Raw genomic sequence first — 18574 nt, forward strand, 5'->3', positions numbered from 1 at the left:
ACCAAGTCAACGGGCAGTATGCAGCAAAAGACACTAGAATGATCGCCTACCTAGAAGTCACAAAGAAGCTCATCAAAGAATTCAAGGAGTTCAAGATAGAACAAGTACCCCGAAACCTGAACACCGAAGCAGACGCATTGGCAAATTTGGGGTCAAACATCAATCCAGAAGAATTTGGGGCAATCCCACTAGTACATGTACTCTCACCAGCCATAGAGAAGGAATCAACCATGAGTGTCTACGAAATTCAAACAGGCCCTACAGAAGAAGAAGACAACAGTTGGATAACGCCTCTGAAAGAATACCACCTGGGCAACACGAAACCAACAGGGAAAGTAACAGCTCAAGCATTCGCTCAGAAAGCCTCCAAGTACTGCCTGATCAGCAATGTACTCTTCAAGAAATCTGCAGCAGGACCTTTCTTAAGATGCCTGGAAAGAAAAGAAGCTCAGCAAGTCTTACAATCCCTACACAGTGGAGAGTGCGGAAATCACTCCGGAGGAAGGAATCTAGCCAACAGAGCACTTAGAATGGGATACTACTGGCCCAGTATGAGGAAGGATGCAGCTGAGTTCGCCAAGAAGTGCCTAGCATGCCAAAAACATGCGCCCTTGACACACAAGCCATCAGAGGAATTACACCCAACATTGACACCGTGGCCATTTATGAAGTGGGGAATAGATATAGTAAAGCTACCACCGTCATCAGGACAGAGAGTGTACTTCTTAGCAATGACAGACTACTTTTCCAAATGGATTGAAGCAGAAGCGTACAAGGAGATCAAGGATAAGCACGTCATCTCATTTATAAAGAGGAACATTCTAAGCAGATTCGGGGTACCAGCAGAGATCATTACAGACAATGGGTCCCAATATTCATCAGCAACAAAACAACCAAGTTCTGTAAGGAATGGAACATCTCCCTTATCACATCTACACCAAGATACCCACAAGCAAATGGACAAGCAGAATCAAGCAACAAAGTCCTTATAGGCAACATGAAGAAAAGGCTGGAAGGAGCCAAAGGAAAATGGGCAGACGAACTACCCAACATATTGTGGGCAGACAGGACAACTCCTAAAGGCGCTACAGGTCATACCCCTTTCTCACTGGTGTACGGATGTGAAGCAGTAATCCCAACAGAGGTAGAAGTGCCTACAGCAAGGTACGGGCTAATGACAGAAGAAAGAAATCAAGCAGAACTAATTCACAATTTAGACACAGTGGAGGAACTAAGGGAAGATGCACAAATGAGAATGGCATCATATCAACAGGAAGTAGCAAGATCCTTCAACAAGAACGTTAGAGTTAAAGTCTTCAAGCTAGGAGATTGGGTCCTCAGAAAGGCATACGAAAACACCAGGGAAGTCAATGCAGGAAAGCTAGCACCCAACTGGGAAAGACCCTATGAAATCACCAAGATAGTAGGTAATGGAGCATACAGACTCAGGAATGCAGAAGGAAAAGAAGTGCAGCGAAGCTGGAACGCAGCACATTTAAATTTATATCATTTCTGAAGAAAGGTACGCAGTTGTTATTTCTATTTTGTCTTTTAATTTACAAAAAAGAAAACACAAAAAACAGGAAAACAAGCAAAAATACAAAAAAAAACAGAAAACAGAAAAACACAAAAATCTCCAACAGCCAAAATCAGCACGAAAGGTACTCATCTATCTCTATCTTTTGTCAATTTACTTTATGATCATTACGAGTACTGACTTTGGCATCGGAGGGCCGTTGGGGAAACCCACGGCCACCCCTCACCTTCTTCTGTTTTGCAAGGAACACGACTGACATTACTGAGCAAGAATGCAACAAGTCCCTTCACTACAGAACAAAGACAAGTCATTCCTGAAAAGAACAGACCTACTATCCTTACAAGACATACAAACACATGTAAGTAGCATCACTACTGTAATACAACTGTAATACATTCGTGATACAGCTGCAATCACAACACAGTATACAGAAAAGACAGTCACACAACAAGAAAGATAGAAATACTTAGTTGCATTGCAACAAAATTAAACAAAGCATCCAGCTACAGAAGTGTAGCACAAAATAAAAACAAATTATCCAAACTGCACTAAGGCAGTAAACAGAAACAACATTCAAAGTTTTACATTTTTTTTTTAAAAGGTGACACAGCACCAGCTAAACTAATTCTCCCCCATGTTGTCAGCAGGAGCTACTTCTTCAGCAACAGGCTTCATCACCTCTAGGGCATCCTTAATTTCTTCATTGTGAGGAGAATTCACTTCCTCATCAGCAAAGCTCAGCAGTAGTGAGCCAGGAGCAGCAGTCCCTTCAGGAAACGCCTTCTCAAAAGAAGCCTTATCACCATCATAGTCCCAAGCCTCATGCTTTCCTTGCTAGAACTCCTCCATCATCTCAAGACGTGCCTTCCCGTAGTAGTACGTAGTTGCATCAATGGCCTCGTTAGCAGCTTCCTTCAGGGTACCCTTCAGCCCGTCCCGCTCAGAAATGCAGTCCCGGTGCTTAGTCCGTTCAGCCTTCAACGCCTCAGTAGCGGCCTTGTACTTGTCAGACAGAGCATCACGCTCCTTCTTCATAGCCTCATACACCCGAGAAAATTCTGACACGTTGCCTAAAACACCAAGGCAGGACTGAAGACTCTGCACAGCAAAGATGAAGTGTAAGGAGCATATTTCAATAAGGTCTATTTTCTTTAAAAAAAATTTGGAGTATACTATACCTGGAAAGACTGTACGACCGCCTCTTGTGAAAGGTCAGCAAAAGTCATCGAAGATTGGCAATCCTTGAAGGAAGGAAACAACAGGGTATCTACATGCGGAGCAAGGGAGTCAAAAGAAAACTCAGCAGCGTCAACATCAATGGGCATCTCCAACTTCCTCTTGAGACTGGCACGAGACGGAGGCGGAGGAGGGACACCCTTGGGAGCAACCATCTTGATGGGAACAGCCTCAGAAGTCTGGGGGGACGAGCGAGACTTAAGACGACCCAGGATGGAAGATGTGCTAAGAAGATCATGAGACCTTAGTGACCTTGATGTATCTACAAGAAACATAGCTTGTTCAAAAAGTAATACAACAGGGAACACAACAAATGCACACAACAAGGAATACAGCAAACGTATACAGCAAGGACGCTAACAATCAAATAGATTAACAATTGTATGCAAGTATATTCAAACATGATACATCCAATTCAAAATAAAAAAAAACCACAAACTAAACTGACATCAACCACACATTCACAAAAGTATAAGAACAGCAAAACATCGAAACACAAGAAAGAAAGAAAACAAACCTTGAGACATGGTTGGGGCAGCTTTCTGCTCAGAATCAGAATCGTCCAAGGACTTAATTTGAATAACTGCTTCAGGTTGTGTCAACTTGATGAAAGATCTCTCGTCTGCACTCAACTCGTACAACTTGTCTATCAGGGATGGAGACTGAGAGCACTGCTTCAATTTGCTGACTGCAACCAACAAGCAAATAAGCCCAAATCAACAAAGAAGGAAAGAAAAACATAAAAGAATAAGAAAATAGAATACCTTCAGCCTCAACAGTGTCAATCAAAAAATCACAATCATCACCCAGTGAATCAATCCTCACAAAGAAGAACTTGTTATACCACTTTTTGTCAAACGCCTTCTCCAAGTCAGTCACCAAAGGACCAACACCATCCTTCAGGCGAAGACCAACTCGACCTTTACCACTGGTCCTAATAGTATAAGGGTAACACAAATCCCTCACATCAAGTTCTATGCCCAATTTTATACTCAGCAAATCCAGAATTCTCAACACCCTCCAAGTCTGGGGCAACAATTGACAAGGCGAAACCCTAACTCTAGAAAGGAATTGACGAACAAGAGCAGAAAAAGGAAAAGTGTGCCCAATTACAAAGGGGTACTCAAAGAAACACACCCAACCAGGGGCAGTCCAGTCAGCCCTCTCCCTAGGTGATGGAATTTTCACCACAACCCCATCAGGAAAACGCGCAATTGCAGCAATATTCTGAACTTCCTCCTTCGTAATGGTGGAAGGATAGGTATCCTTGACAGGAAAAACGTTATGCGCCACCAAGTTTGGCCTTTTCACAGCCTCATCCACCCCAGCAAACACCACCCTCACATGATCATCCATCGCAAAAAAACAAAGAAAAAGTACAAAGTGTAAAACAGAGCAAATAGAGAAGAGAAAGAAAATACCTGATGAAATTGAAATTGGGGCAAAGCAATTGAAGTGATTAGACAATAGCCTGCACACCCAATAAATACCAAAGACGGAAATAAACCGCCCTTCACAGTTATCGAGGAAGTTGCCTTAAAATTGCCTCCACTTTCTATTTTGCTAACCGTTGGAACAATTTCTGAAATTCGAAATAATATTCTCTAGAGTTTTCTTTAAGTAATTTTCACTTCCAAATACTTGGAAATAAAAATTAGGGGCAATTGTTGGGCCCGTATTGTAATACGACCCATTACATTTAGGGCACCAGTCCAAGAAGCAATACATCAACAAAATGAGCAAAACGGCTTGATTAGAATAAACAAGGAAAGCAGCATCAAGGATATCAATCAAAGAGATACTTGCCAAAGATACACCTACAGAACAGGGAAGAAGATAAATCAAGAAGATCTTCCTCATTTTGAATATATTCCGAATATCTTTGTAAACCCTAGAGATCCCTAGGCATAAATAAGCATAAACTAGACATTTTGAGCATTCATGTACGCACATATACTCTAAATATAATAGAATTACTCTGCATTTATCTACGGAGCTTCGTCCCTACTGAAGAAGGAGGATAGTCCTTATTCAGTATTGTATCTCTAAACTTACTCTTTTCATAGTAGAGTTCATTCTGTTTATTTATTGTTTATTCATTGCTTATCTATTGCTTTATTATTGCTTTACTGCTATTTTATATGCTTTTGGTAGTATGATTGTTATTACCCCTCAAACCTAGCAGATTCTCATATGTCCTTGTTGAGATTTGCCTAAACAGTAATATGGATTCTTATGAAGATAAGGATACTTCTCTAACCATTCGGCCGCTTACAGCTGATGGACAACTTCCCTGGTTGTTCTCTTCTGTTGGTTATGCCCGTAGTGCAGCTCACGCAGGTTCTATTGATATCAATTGATGACTGTAGGTCTTTAGTATCAAGATTAGGAAGCATAATATCAGTACAGAGCTTGAGAGCTTTGAATAGAGCGGCTGCGATGCTATATTGGGAAGTGAGGCGATTGATCAGATCAAATTTTGCACCTGACGCAGCTGCCAATACACAATCGCATCAGAAGTTTGCTGAAGATCAACTTTATAATTGCTTCTTCTTCTTAAGCTTTTTCATTCTGAGGTACCTATACTGCTGCTATATTGGCTCATTCTTGAGCTTTATAATTGCCATCCCTTCAATTAATTGCAATCATGGCCTGGGTACCTATACTGCTTTGTAGTTCTCATTTTTCGCAGAAGGTGCACTCAACGAAGTTAATTGCTCAGTACTCGGAACCCTTGCCTTTGTACAATATTCTGTAATAATAATTTTGTTGTTTATACTTCTCAAAGAAGTTGCAAACTCTAGACAAAGCTGGTCTCGTGCACTTGATTGTGGGCTTTGCTTTTTTATTATATCGTTCCACTATTTCTCTTTTGCGCAAGACCATTTCAGCATACACATGAAGTTTGTACTCCTTATTATCATTACTTAAGGTGAACAGCAACGTACGAAATATATATGTCCTCAACTTTTGATCATAGAAACCGACTGAGAGATGAAATAAGCTGGATGTCCCAATCATGGAATGTCAATTCTAAAGACTCCGGTTATCAAGTGTAGCGGTCTCTCTCATATCAACTCCAGCTATGACAATATGCTTTTAACATTCTGCCATGGTCTGATTAATATCTAGGGCTGCTCAGAAGACTAATAAGTAGTACTAATTTCAAACACTTACTATGCACATCCCTTTTCCTCATGAATTAAGTGAGTTCTTTATGAACGTTTCCCTTAACTTTTAGCTTCAAATGCGCTAATTATAATCCAGCCACGAAGTATATATATCCATACTTCACAAACAAGGAATCATACCACAAGCCAAATGCAAAGGAGAAGCAAAATCAATAGGTCCAACATTGAAGTTATTCATACAATTCCATAGTTTATGATTCTTAATAGTATAATTTCACGGATATGCAGGATTAGATTTCAAATCTATCATGGTTTCTACCGATTTCCCACACTTCTCATAAGATAAATGCAACATGCTTAATGCCTAAATTTGTGCTTCTATGACAAATAATAAACAATAGTATATGAGATGAAGAATGTTACCTGATTGTAGATTTGGTGATCAGGCCCGGTTATGGCCCTGTGCAAAGAGACCAACAGCACAGGGCCCCCAAACTCAAAGGGCCCAATTTTCGGTAGCAGCCCAGTTTTTTACTTTGTCTGTAGCATACTGTGTGGGATGTTATTCTTGTGTCGTATACTCACTTCTTGGGTATAGTAAAATCTACTACAATAATTATTTTATCCTATTCATCCCATTCATACTTTCCAATTTCCACCTGTTCTTTAGTAATGCACTAATGCCTAGGAAGTAGGAAATTCAAGAGTTTCCGGATTTTTCTTTGTTTTCCTATTTCATTTACTTTCTTTTTATTTTATTTTTTTCTTTTTATGGGACATTTCCTAACTCTCTTGTTTCACCCAATTATAATTATCTATTTATCTTATCAAATACCATCCTCTTACCTCTATTAATTTTCAGCTAACATATATTGTGACGTGTCAATAATATTCATTGTAAATAATATTTTCACAATCCTTCAATAATCTTCAATATAATAGCACTATTAAGATTTCATACTTAACAATTACATCTCTTGATTTCCGGCTATCATCAAATTCACCTCTTATAAATTTTTAATCAATTTAATTGGTTTTTATCAACATCTAACTACTCAAAACAATTTAAAGTTAAACTATACATGGCATAATTTTCAGTATACATTCTCATTTATTGTTGGTGAGATTTTGAATTTCAATTTAAATATATATTGCAGTAGGGGCCAATTTTATTTATTCATCTATTTCATTTTTTTGTTGAGGGCCCTTTTTAACGATTAGAACAGGGCCTCGTAATGGAATAGGACGGCCCTGTTTGTGATGGGTCTTGAGACCACCCAATATCAGAACAAATCAAATGTAATCATGGAGAAAATAAAGACGCCTAGATTTAGCTCTTCCAGTAGCTTGACTTGCCCTCCTTGGCTTTGCACTAGTACTTTTATGCTAAATCCTGATGAATACAAGGTTGAAACTAGTGATCTACTTTTGACCACCACCTCGCTTGGCGGTAATCTTATCCTTCGTTCTCTCACTTGTTGGCCTTTGAAACTCAGCCGGCTAGTGCTTCAAGGTCAGGTTGGTTCGCCCCTCCTTCTAGCGCCAATTGTTTCGGGTGTATTTTGATGGGAATATCCGAACCACTGAATGCATTGCTAGAGTCTCGGGCTGCCTGCTGGGGTCTCGGGCTGAACCTCGGGAACTCCATCAGCGTCACTGGAGGACCTACAAGAGAGAGAACGTAAACTGCCCTCGGGGGTGGTTTCGAGGAACCCCCCTCCGATGGCTAAGTAAGCGTTTGCCTTTTAGGAGAGTATAAAGCTTAATATACTTAAAGAGAAAGAGAGAGAGAGATTGATCAACCCCCTTTATGTGGCATATGTGGGGGTATTTATAGTGTATGATAACCCTAATTTCAGTGGTCAGCCTGTGGCCAACTTACTCTCCCGGGCTAGCAGCCGGGAGCCTGGAGCTGATTCACCCTGGTCGGGCTGGCAGCCGGGAGCCGGGAGTCTAGAGCCGACTTATCCTGGTCGGGTTGGCATCCGGGAGCTTGGAGCTGACTTACCCTGGTCAAGCTGGCAGCCGGGAGCCTGGAGCCGACTTATCTTGGTCGGGCTGGCAGCCGGGAGCCGGGAGATAGTTCAGCCCTATACAACTAGCCCCCCAGAGATGGTATGAGGTGACTCATGCCAACTCTCTTGGTCGTCCTTCGCCCCTTGAGTGGTGTCGGAAGCAAAGGAATAGCTCAGCAGGAGCTATCCCGTACACATACTAAAACTAAGAAATAAACTAGAAACTTTATTAAAACGAAAACAAGAGAATAAAAGGGTAAATAAGGGAAAATAAACACGGAATTAACTCTAAAACTACTCCCTAAGATTGACATAAATGTCACTCATCACACAGCACCACCACGGCAAGGCTGCTACCACGCACCTGCCGGTCGGTGTTGTTGCTGCCGACGATCGCTGGTGGTTGTAGCCAATGGTGGCCGACCACCGTGAGTGTGTGCGCGTGAATAAAGAAGGGGAAGGGGAAAAATTAAGGGGAAAGAAAATAAGAGGAGATAGAGAGAGAGAGAGTTTACCTTTGGGTATTCGCCACCTTGGGCAAAGTTTGATTTTGCTCATGTGATGGATATTTATACCCTCTCGCAATAACCCTCCTAACTTACAATTTCTTTACTACCTTTAGTGATTCCTCCTATCCACTCTAGTCTTTTGACTTTCTTTTTAAAAATTCCATTGACTTTAAAACTTCCTTTTTGCAAAATTATATGCCCCAAAGTTTTAAAATTATAAAATAAAGTATTTTCAAAATTATTAAATAAATAAATTGGATCTTTAATTAAAAATAAAACTCTTTAAATTAATAAAACATCATAAATAATTCATTTCAACTTATTTAAATACTTTAAGAAATACTTATTAAATTATAATACGTATAAAAATACGGGGTATTACAGTCTGGTGCGAAAAAAGTATGTATAAAGTGTGTGCAAAGACTCATGAGTGAAAGTGATATGTTTGAGACTTGTATCATGACCATGTGACTAGACATGTGGTTAGACTCATACAAGACCATGGAAAAACTAAGTAAGGAAATTAAACAGGTTAATCATAGTAGTGAGACTCGATGCGAAGATTCAGAAGGAAATGACTCTATCGTGATGGCTTTATCGTGATGCGTCAAGCCTGACGCGACGCGCTGGTAACCATCATCATGCGCCACAAGTCTAAGGTACTATACCAATACTGGAACATCCTAGTGACTCGTTTTCAGTCGTTCTGTCGAAGGTTTAATTAAGCCTAAAGTCTTCTAGGTTTGAGCATATTCATAATTTATAAGTTCTTTATAATTAACCAAATTAATTAAGCAAAGTCTCTTTTAGTCCTTTGTTAGTATGTAAAGACATATGTATAAGATACAAGTCAACACAAAGGGTTAGTTTAATCACAATTAAAGGGTTAATTTAATCACAAACAAGGTATTCACAAGTAAGACATGCACAAGTAGTCACAATATGATGCAATGAGTTTGTCACCTAACCATGGCTCTAGTTCTCTAGAGTCAAGGATTATGGTGTTCAAGAAATCAAGAGGGTCCATGGTTAAGAGTTGGATGCATTGCATGAAAGCCTTACCTTATAAGGGTTGCGTTGGTACGATGGACGGGACCCCACTAGTTAAACTCAACTCAATGGTTTGGTGAATTCAAACTTTAGGTGGTCTTCCAATATTTATAAGTTCAACTTTTATAAATTCAAAAATAAGTCTAACAATGATGTCTACATTCCATACGTAATTTATGGATTTTTCACCATATACCTTTGAGTTATTTTTTTATTCACCAAATACCCAAAAAAAAAATTCAAAATTACCATATACACTTAAGTTTCACAAAAATGTTATGAAATGTCCTTAATGACTAATGACAGTTAACCCCGTTAGTCATTAAGGCTAGCTAAGATTTCCACGTGGTGACAAATGATGATTGGCTGCCTTTTAAATTAATTAATTTTCTTTTGAAAACATAAATTAATTAAATAATTAATTATCAAAATATTTTCTTTAAACAAACAACTACCAAAGCAAAACCCAGCCAACCACACCATGTCCTCGTAACCCCCCGCCGGCGCGGATTCCGCCTAAACCCCTGCACTGGCGCAACCTAGACCCCGATAACCCTTGAACCAGGCCATCTTCTCCTCAATTGTAAAATCCCCATCGTCTCCCCCTCGAAAAATCATTCCCTTCCCGCTGGCGGCGTCCAAACCCCCCCCATCGGAAAACCCAAATCGCCCCTCCCCTTGTCATCTCTACGACTCTACCCCCTTAACCACCAAACCGAAACCGCAAAATAATAAAACCTCAAAATTAAAATCTAGAATATTGATTTTGGGATTTTAGGGTTTTAGAGTGGTGGTTTCCGGCTGAAAGTGGGCAGCGACAAAAAGAGGGAGCGAATCTGGGCTATCGGCAAAGGTTTTCAGCTCTAGTGGCCTGGTTTAGAATCGGGGGTGGTTGCCTGGTTTTCGGCGTAGGTGGTTTGGAATCGGGGGTGGTTACCTCATAATTGACGGTGGTTCGTGGATGGGGTCACCGGCGAGCGAAGGACAGGTGTCGGGGCACCGAAAGGCGCAGACCGATCGCCGGTGATGGCTGGGGGCGTAACAATAGAAAGAGCTGGCTCAGCGACTTTTCTGTTTTTATTTTTTATTTAATTTAATTTTTAAAAAATAATTTAATTTACTAATTGGATCAAACAAACAATTAAATGCATCCACGTGGCATAATTAACATTAATGACTAACAGAGTTAACCCACATTAGTCATTAAGGGCATTCAGTGACATTTTTGTAAAACTCATGAGTATATAGTGAATTTGGAAATATTTATGGGTATTTGGTTAATAATAAAATAACTCAAGGGTATATGGTGAAAAATCCAAATAATTTAAGTACTTTTACTTGTGACCGATCGAACAAGTCATCAATTGACTTATACCATAATTAACTTTTAATTAAATAAGAATTGACTTAATTAAAAACAAAATAAAGCTTAATATTATCTTTAAATAATATACAAAAAATTAATTTTATTATAATTATAATAAATAATTTTTTACAAAAGATTAGGGTGTCGGGTTTAGTGTGGAGGGCTAGATGGTCATAGGTTCGTGCCGACTAAGGTGGGTGGGAGTTGTGTGGCTTTGATTAAGAGTAAGGATTAAATTTTAAGTGGGAGTTTTCCACCTAAGTTGGGTTAGGGTTTGAGTGGGTGTTTGCTGGACTGGTTGGGATAATAGGGTGTAAAGTAAATATGTATCCACTAAAAGGAACAAATGGAGTATGTAAACAGCTCTGATGGTAAGTTAATTAACAAATTAGCTTTTTATGTCACATTAGATTTTAAAGCTAATTTCTTTTGTAGCTAATTTGTGCCCTGACTACTAGCTTATGGTGTTTGCCAAAGAGATGAAAAATCTTTCTACATGCGTTAAAAGATTACATCATATATAGCTCGAGTTATTTGGAGTAACTACGCTTATTTTATTGTTTTATCTCACTCAATCTGTAGTATAGGTAACTTGTGGGAGAAATCTATATTTTGGTAATATTTGGGAGGAGAATATAGTGAGTTTATAAATTACCATGTGTTGGGCTATGTGGGGCACAAGGGACAAATAGATGATTAAGGGTGAAAATCCGAATGTTGAACAAATTGTTGCCTTTGCTTTGAAGATTAGTAGGGAGGGGCGTGAGGTGAGAAAATTGAATAACATGGGGAATGGAGGGGTGGAAAGAGTGTCTTTTTGGGTGGGTCTCCTCCTGCTTCTGGTGTGGTTAAAATTATTGTTGTTGATGCTGGTGTTTTGGGGGAGTTGGGGATGGGGCCATTGCAGTTTGCAGGAATAGTGAGGGGTGGTGCTTTGGAGGGCTACGGTGTAGTGGAGTGATAAATGAGAGACTAAGAATGCAAAGGTGAAAGCAGTATTTTGGGGCATGAAGATTGCGAGACACAAGGGTATGAGCTACATTGAGGTCAAGAGTGATAATCTGGTGGTGATTGGGGCAATGAGGAATCGTTGTATGGCTCCAGTTCAATTCCTTTCATCTGATTATAAAGGATATTCTAGATTTTTTTTTTCTTTACTAGTGTTTCATGATCTTTTGTAAAGCGAGGGGGTAATAATGTAGCACACAAATTGACTCACTTTCAACCTTAGGAGTTTGGCCAACGTAACAGGTGTGGAGTGATGTAATCCCACCTCACATCTTGAAAATTTCTTCGGTTGATCTAGTAATTTAATAGCCCTTGGTGAGTTTTTTTTCAAAAAAAAAAAGGTAGTGTTTAAAGCTATCATTTCCAAAGTTATTCACTAATATTTTTCTGTTTTACACAGATCACTAACCAACTCATACAATTAACTAACTCATGCAATTCTATACTTGGTAGTCTACAACTACATTTATAATAAAATATAAGTGACTATCAGCTGATGTTAAACCCGTAAAGGTAACATCACCTATACAATTGCATAGTTCACACTTTACATGACACAATTAATTTGCCATAACGACCACGAGGAAAGAGTCATCCTAACAGTACCACATTTTTTTTGTTAAGGAACTCATCCTAACCACATTTAACACATGATACCTTGTAATATACTTATGTTACCATATTTTCCTTTCATTTGTTGTAAACTCAGTAAATTAATTTAATTTAAGTCATTTTCAAAATTTTAAAAAAAAAATATTCCCTCCGTCCCGAAACTTCGACCCTTTTGGCCTAATTTTAGTCCCAAAATGATAGACTCATTTGCATTAAAATACCCACTAACTTGCAAAAATATTTGTGCAAAATTACCTTCCCCATATAAAATTTTGTTTTCCCATGTATTTTTTTTTTTAGGAAAATTTGTCAAGAATAAGCCAACCTTTGTGTGGCGAACTCAAAATAAGTCAACGATTATTCGATTAACTCAAAATTAGTCGACTTTTAATGGGTACTTTCTTTTAATAAGCCAAATGACCTACAACCTACCAAACAAGTCAGTTTTTTAATTAAAAATAATTTATTAATTTGATTTTTTGATAATATAAAATTTAATTAAGTACTATAAATTATATTGAGTTAAAAATTATAAAAAAAAAAAATTTAAAAACCCAACCAACCCCTTCCCCCACCCACTGCTGGCGTCGGCGACCACGCACTCTCATCACCACCATATCCCCTAACCCACGAATTCTCACATCAACCCCAACTCCTTCTTCCTTCACTCTCACCACATCAACCCTAACTCTCGGACTCTCGGTGTAACAATCCACTAGAACCCACTTCCGGCCACCCTTAACACATCGTTGATGTAGTTAACTTCCATAAAAGCGCCGTTAAACGATTCACTGACCCATACCCAAATCAAACCTCATTCGAGCCTTCTCATGCTCCTCTGTTTTCCCTCATCCTCTGCATCCCCAACACCCTTATTGTCCACCGCCGCAAATTGCTCTACGCCGTCGCCTGACTTTACACCCACGTCGTCATAACATAGCGCTTCATGAAGGAACGGGAATGGGTTTGGGAATTGGGTGAGGGTTTAGGGGGTTGGGGTTTACGGACAGGAATGGGGGAAGGGAGGGGATGGGATGGTCGCCAGCCGTCGGAAGGGGGATAATGTTGGTAGTGTGTGGTGGCTGGGATTTTTCTTTTTTTTTTAGTTTTATTTTATTTTATTTATTTTGACATAATTAATTAATTGTGAATTGAATATTTTTAAATAATCACTTTAAAAAATAAATCTTAATTATTTTTGTAAAAAATGACCAACTACGTAATGACACGTGTCATACTTTACCTTAACAACAGGTTACCTTCTAATCTAACAGGTTTTGACTCATTATGAGAAGATACCCCTTAAAATTCGACTTATTTTGAGTTAATCAAAAGGTTGTTGAGCTAACTACGCAAATGTTGACTTATTCTTGATAAAAAAAAAAATTTGGTAATTTTGTTTTTTACCACCTCACAAAAACACGAAAATCTCTTTTACCACCTCCCAAAAAAAAAGTATTACTTTACCACCTCATAAAAAACACGAAAATAGGTTTTACCACCACTTAACGGTTTCCATCCAAAAATTCCGTTAAGTGTGGCCCACAGTAACACGTGTCAACCACCAGATAAAAAAACAAATTAAAAAAAAAGCAAAAAAACCTAAAACTACCCCAGCCACCACCACAGCGCCACCCACGCACCACTGCCGCCTTACCCCTAACTCACCACAGCCTCCCCGAAACCACCACCCTCGTCGCACCACCAGCCCCAACCCACCTGAACCCTCCCCCTCCCTTTCCTGCAACCGTATCGCCCCCAAAAACCACCAAACCTAAAACCCTCCTTCCCTAATACGGTCACGATTTCGGCCACAAATGACCGAAATCAGCCGGTTTTGGGGCTAAGTGGCCTTATCTAACACCCCAATAATTCTCCCTTTTCCAAACTACCTACATTAAATAAAATAGTGGAGAACTATTGACATGTTACCGCGCGCCACGTGTTAAAACGTTAAGGCTTTATCAAAGTATCGCAGCGAAAAATCAAACTTAAGTCTTTAAAATAACATAGTTTAGATAAACGAATAAGTCAAAGCTTACAAATTGAAACCATAAAGGCCCTTATTTAAAATCAAACCAATATTCAAAATCCAAAAACATAAACGAAATAGCAAAGCATAAATAAGTTCGACACAAAGAACGAATACGCTCAATCACACCATCCCTTGACAATACAATTGTCAAATACCTGAACTTCACATCATCAAGCTAACCTGTGCAATACTGCTCCCCAATAATACAAGTGTAATAATTGGATCATCACAGGGTCATTGAAAGGCGAAGGTCATGACCAAAAGAAAACACACACAGAAGCACGCAATCAGCAAAGCTGAGTACATACAAGCTACAATGCACAAAACCTAGCATGCTCAACTAGTTAAAGCAAATAAAGATACAACACGAATTCATTAATCAAGACTCCACACTTAGATTATTCAATTGACTCAACATACTTACTAATTAATTCCAAACACTTGACTCTATATTTAATTCAATTAATTTAATTTGGCGTAAGCAATAGACGAGGTTGTCCAATCCGCCAAATCATTTTGGTCCCAAATGACCATTTAAAATAAAAGTTTAGTGCGATGCAAGAATGGGTGCGACTCCATTCTCACAAAGTTAGTCTAGGATCCCATCTAACTTTCATTATAAAATAAAATGTAAATACCAAAAGAGAAGAGTACATGTTGATCAAACAAGCCTCGAAAAGCCACGGGCTACCACCGTGTACCCCAACCCATAATTGTCAATACTCTAGAAGTGCACGCTTTCCAGAGTTTTATTGCTCATCCATGTTTCACTTACGTGATTACAATTTTAATTAATAGCCAACTCATTCAAGAAGACCATAAATAACAATCATACATCAATTCACTTTTAATCTTATTTAGGACAATGGTGATCACATAATAAATTGACCTTTAATTCCATTAAACTTCCAAATTATCCAAAATTGTTGAACATAGTCAACCCACCTAGCCATTTCGGCTTAATAATCCACTTTACTCAACATATTAACAAGTCATGATTAAGTAATAAATAAATAAATAATAACCTTGTGGAATAATTAATAAATTCATTTCACTTAAACCATTCAATTCCAATCCTTTAATAATCCAAATGTGGTTAACAAACCAATCCAATAAAATATGCTTGTATCAACATTCCATACAAACAATTAATCCAATATAATTCAACATGCTTGCATCCATAATTCCATACAAACATAATCGATTCACCAAAACATGTCTCATAAATATAAGCACATGAATTAAATCAATGTGTAACCAAACGATTTCCATCCAAGTGTTCCCTAATCATGAAACTAAGTTCTTTCCTTTTGGTACCTAAACATCATACTACTTATAACGAAGTAGACATGTATGTACCTCGTGTAAACAATCCTTTGTGCCACTTTTAATCAATTAAAATTCTCCTAGGGAATAATCACTTCCTAGAAAACAACCAACAATTAATATTACTAACTCAAGTAATTTTCAACAATATAATATGATGAAAAACCTCTTAAAACTTCAATAAAAACATATATTTACGCTTAATTAACTTTAAACATAATTAATTTTATTAATCAAACTCAAGGATGAAATTTTAAGCATAAAAAAAACTTCGTTAAAAATCAAAAAGTGCCCGAAAATCATATTTAGAGGCTGAATTTGGCCACGAGAGGGTGGTACTCACTACCAAAGGTGGTAGTGAGTCTTTCTTAAAACATTGTTTCCACATGGAAAACACTACTTTTTAATCAAAATCGAATGAGTTCAGAACCTGATCGGGATTAAAACGAGATTAATATTAACGAACCGAAATCTAAAAATTAAAACACGAATTTACTTGTTCAAATTAATCTGGAATTAAGTTAAACTATTTAGTAGTTTTATTACCAAAATTTCAAAACATCATTACTATAAAAGCCCTAAATCAATTGTTCATAAAAACCCTAAAATCATGATTTTCAATAATTAAAAACCCTAGGTTATAAAATTTACAAAATCTGAAAATTATAACATTATAAAATATGAAATTTTAAAGTTTAATCATTAGAATACAATTTGATACTAATTAAATTAATTTCAAACAATAAAATCAAAACCCATAATCAATAATTATAATTACACAAATTAATAAAACAAAGGAGAAAGAAAATAAGACTAACCTTTTGAGTGGGGAATTTTTTGGGGATGTATAGGGTATTTATAGGAGCGAGGGTACTAGGGTAAGTAAGGATATTGGGCCTCATAAAATTAATGGGTCAATTAAGAAAGTAAAGTGGGTTTGGTTTGTTTGTTGGACATAAATTATAGATGAAAGATTCATAAAAAGTTTTTTGTAATAAAATTGTTCATCAAACCCAAAAATAATTTGAAACATTTGAAATTAAATCCGAAAAAAATACAAATAAATATTATGAATAAAATATAAATTCATTAATAATATATTTAAAAATACGAGGGATTACACCTTAACTGGCCGATTTCGGCCATTTGTGGCCGGAATCGTGGCTGTTTTGGGGGGATTCGTGGTCATTGAGGGTTGTGGGTTCGTGGATTTTGGGTCGATTGCGGTTGCGGGAGAGGGAGAGGGAAGGGGGCGTTCAGGTGGGTTGGAAGAGGGAGGGGGTGGAGCCGCGCCGCCGGTGGTAGGTTCGGGGGCGCAGTCGTGGGTTGGGGGGAAGGCGATGGTGGTGGCTGGGTAGTTTTAGGTTTTTTTTTTAATTTATTTTCTTTTTATTTTTTTATTTTTTTCTGTCTTTGGCCAATAATAACACGACACGGGTCTTTATGGGCCCACTTAACGAATTCCTAAACGGAATCAGTTAAGTGGTGGCAAAACCTAATTTCGTGTTTTTTATGAGGTGGTAAAGTAATACTTTTTTTTGGGAGGTGGTAAAAGATATTTTCATGTTTTTGTGAGGTGGTAAAAAACAAAATTACTTTTTTTTATTACTTTCTCTCTCTACTTTTTTATAAATTTTATGTAAATTTATCTTTCCAATATACTTTTACTTCTTTTTTTTTTTTTTTAATATCCACGAAATCAACCCCAAAAGGGTCGAAGTTTTGGGGATGGAGGATTAAAAAAAATAATAATAAATAATAATAATAATAATAATAATAATAACAATAATAATAATAATAATAATAATAATAATAATAATACATTACAAAAGTATGGAAGTGTAAAAAACACTTGAACGATCGTATAAATACTCGGCTCATTTATTTAGTGAAATGCTAAATACCCCCGTCCAAATTTATCACCACCGCCATCATTTCGAGCAAACCGACAATTTTGCCCTTATTAAACCCAAACTCATTTTTCAGCCTTATTTTTTTTTCTCTCTCCTCAAACACCAACCACTCACCTTTCTTACCACACAACCACCACATATTTGAGAATTACCGGGAAGCAATTGGCGGCAAGCTTAGACAACAATGGCGACTACGACGGCGGAATGGGTGGAAAGGAGGTAAGTAGTTTCCATTTTTTTTTATGTAATAGGTGGCTGGTAATCGAAGGTGAAAACCAGTTGCCAGCACCGGTAACCGGCGACCAAATCCGGTTGACTGCAGCCGGTAACTGGTTTTGACCTCCGATTACCGATGGTGGGCAACCGGTTTCACCTCCAGTTAGCCACCATATATTTTTTTTTTTTGAAGAAAACTGACCAACTTTTTAATTAGGCTCCGGTAACGAGTTTTGGCCTCCGGTTACCGTGGACGGTAACCGATTTTGACATCCGATTACCGTGCGCGGTAACCGGTTTTGACCTCCGGTTGACCGTGGTAACCGGAGCCCAAAATCGGTTCCCATCCACGGTAACCGGAGGTCAAAACCAGTTACCAATTTACCATGGAGCTGCGGTTGACCCTTGATTCTTTTTCCGTCGAGCCACCTCGATCACCATCCAATTTTCGTCGACTTTCGCTATCGTTGTGGCTGTCCGGTGTAGAAGGTGGTGGTTGACACGGTTGTGGTTGATGGACTAATGTTAGAAAATGAAATGAAAAAAAAAAAAGTTAATAAGGGCAAAATTGTCAGTTTGTTTGAAATAATGGCGGTGGCGATACATTTGGACGGCAGTAT

This window comes from Chenopodium album, chromosome 25, assembly GCF_948465745.1.
Source record: "Chenopodium album chromosome 25, dcCheAlbu1.1, whole genome shotgun sequence".
Taxonomy (NCBI): Eukaryota; Viridiplantae; Streptophyta; class Magnoliopsida; order Caryophyllales; family Amaranthaceae; genus Chenopodium; species Chenopodium album.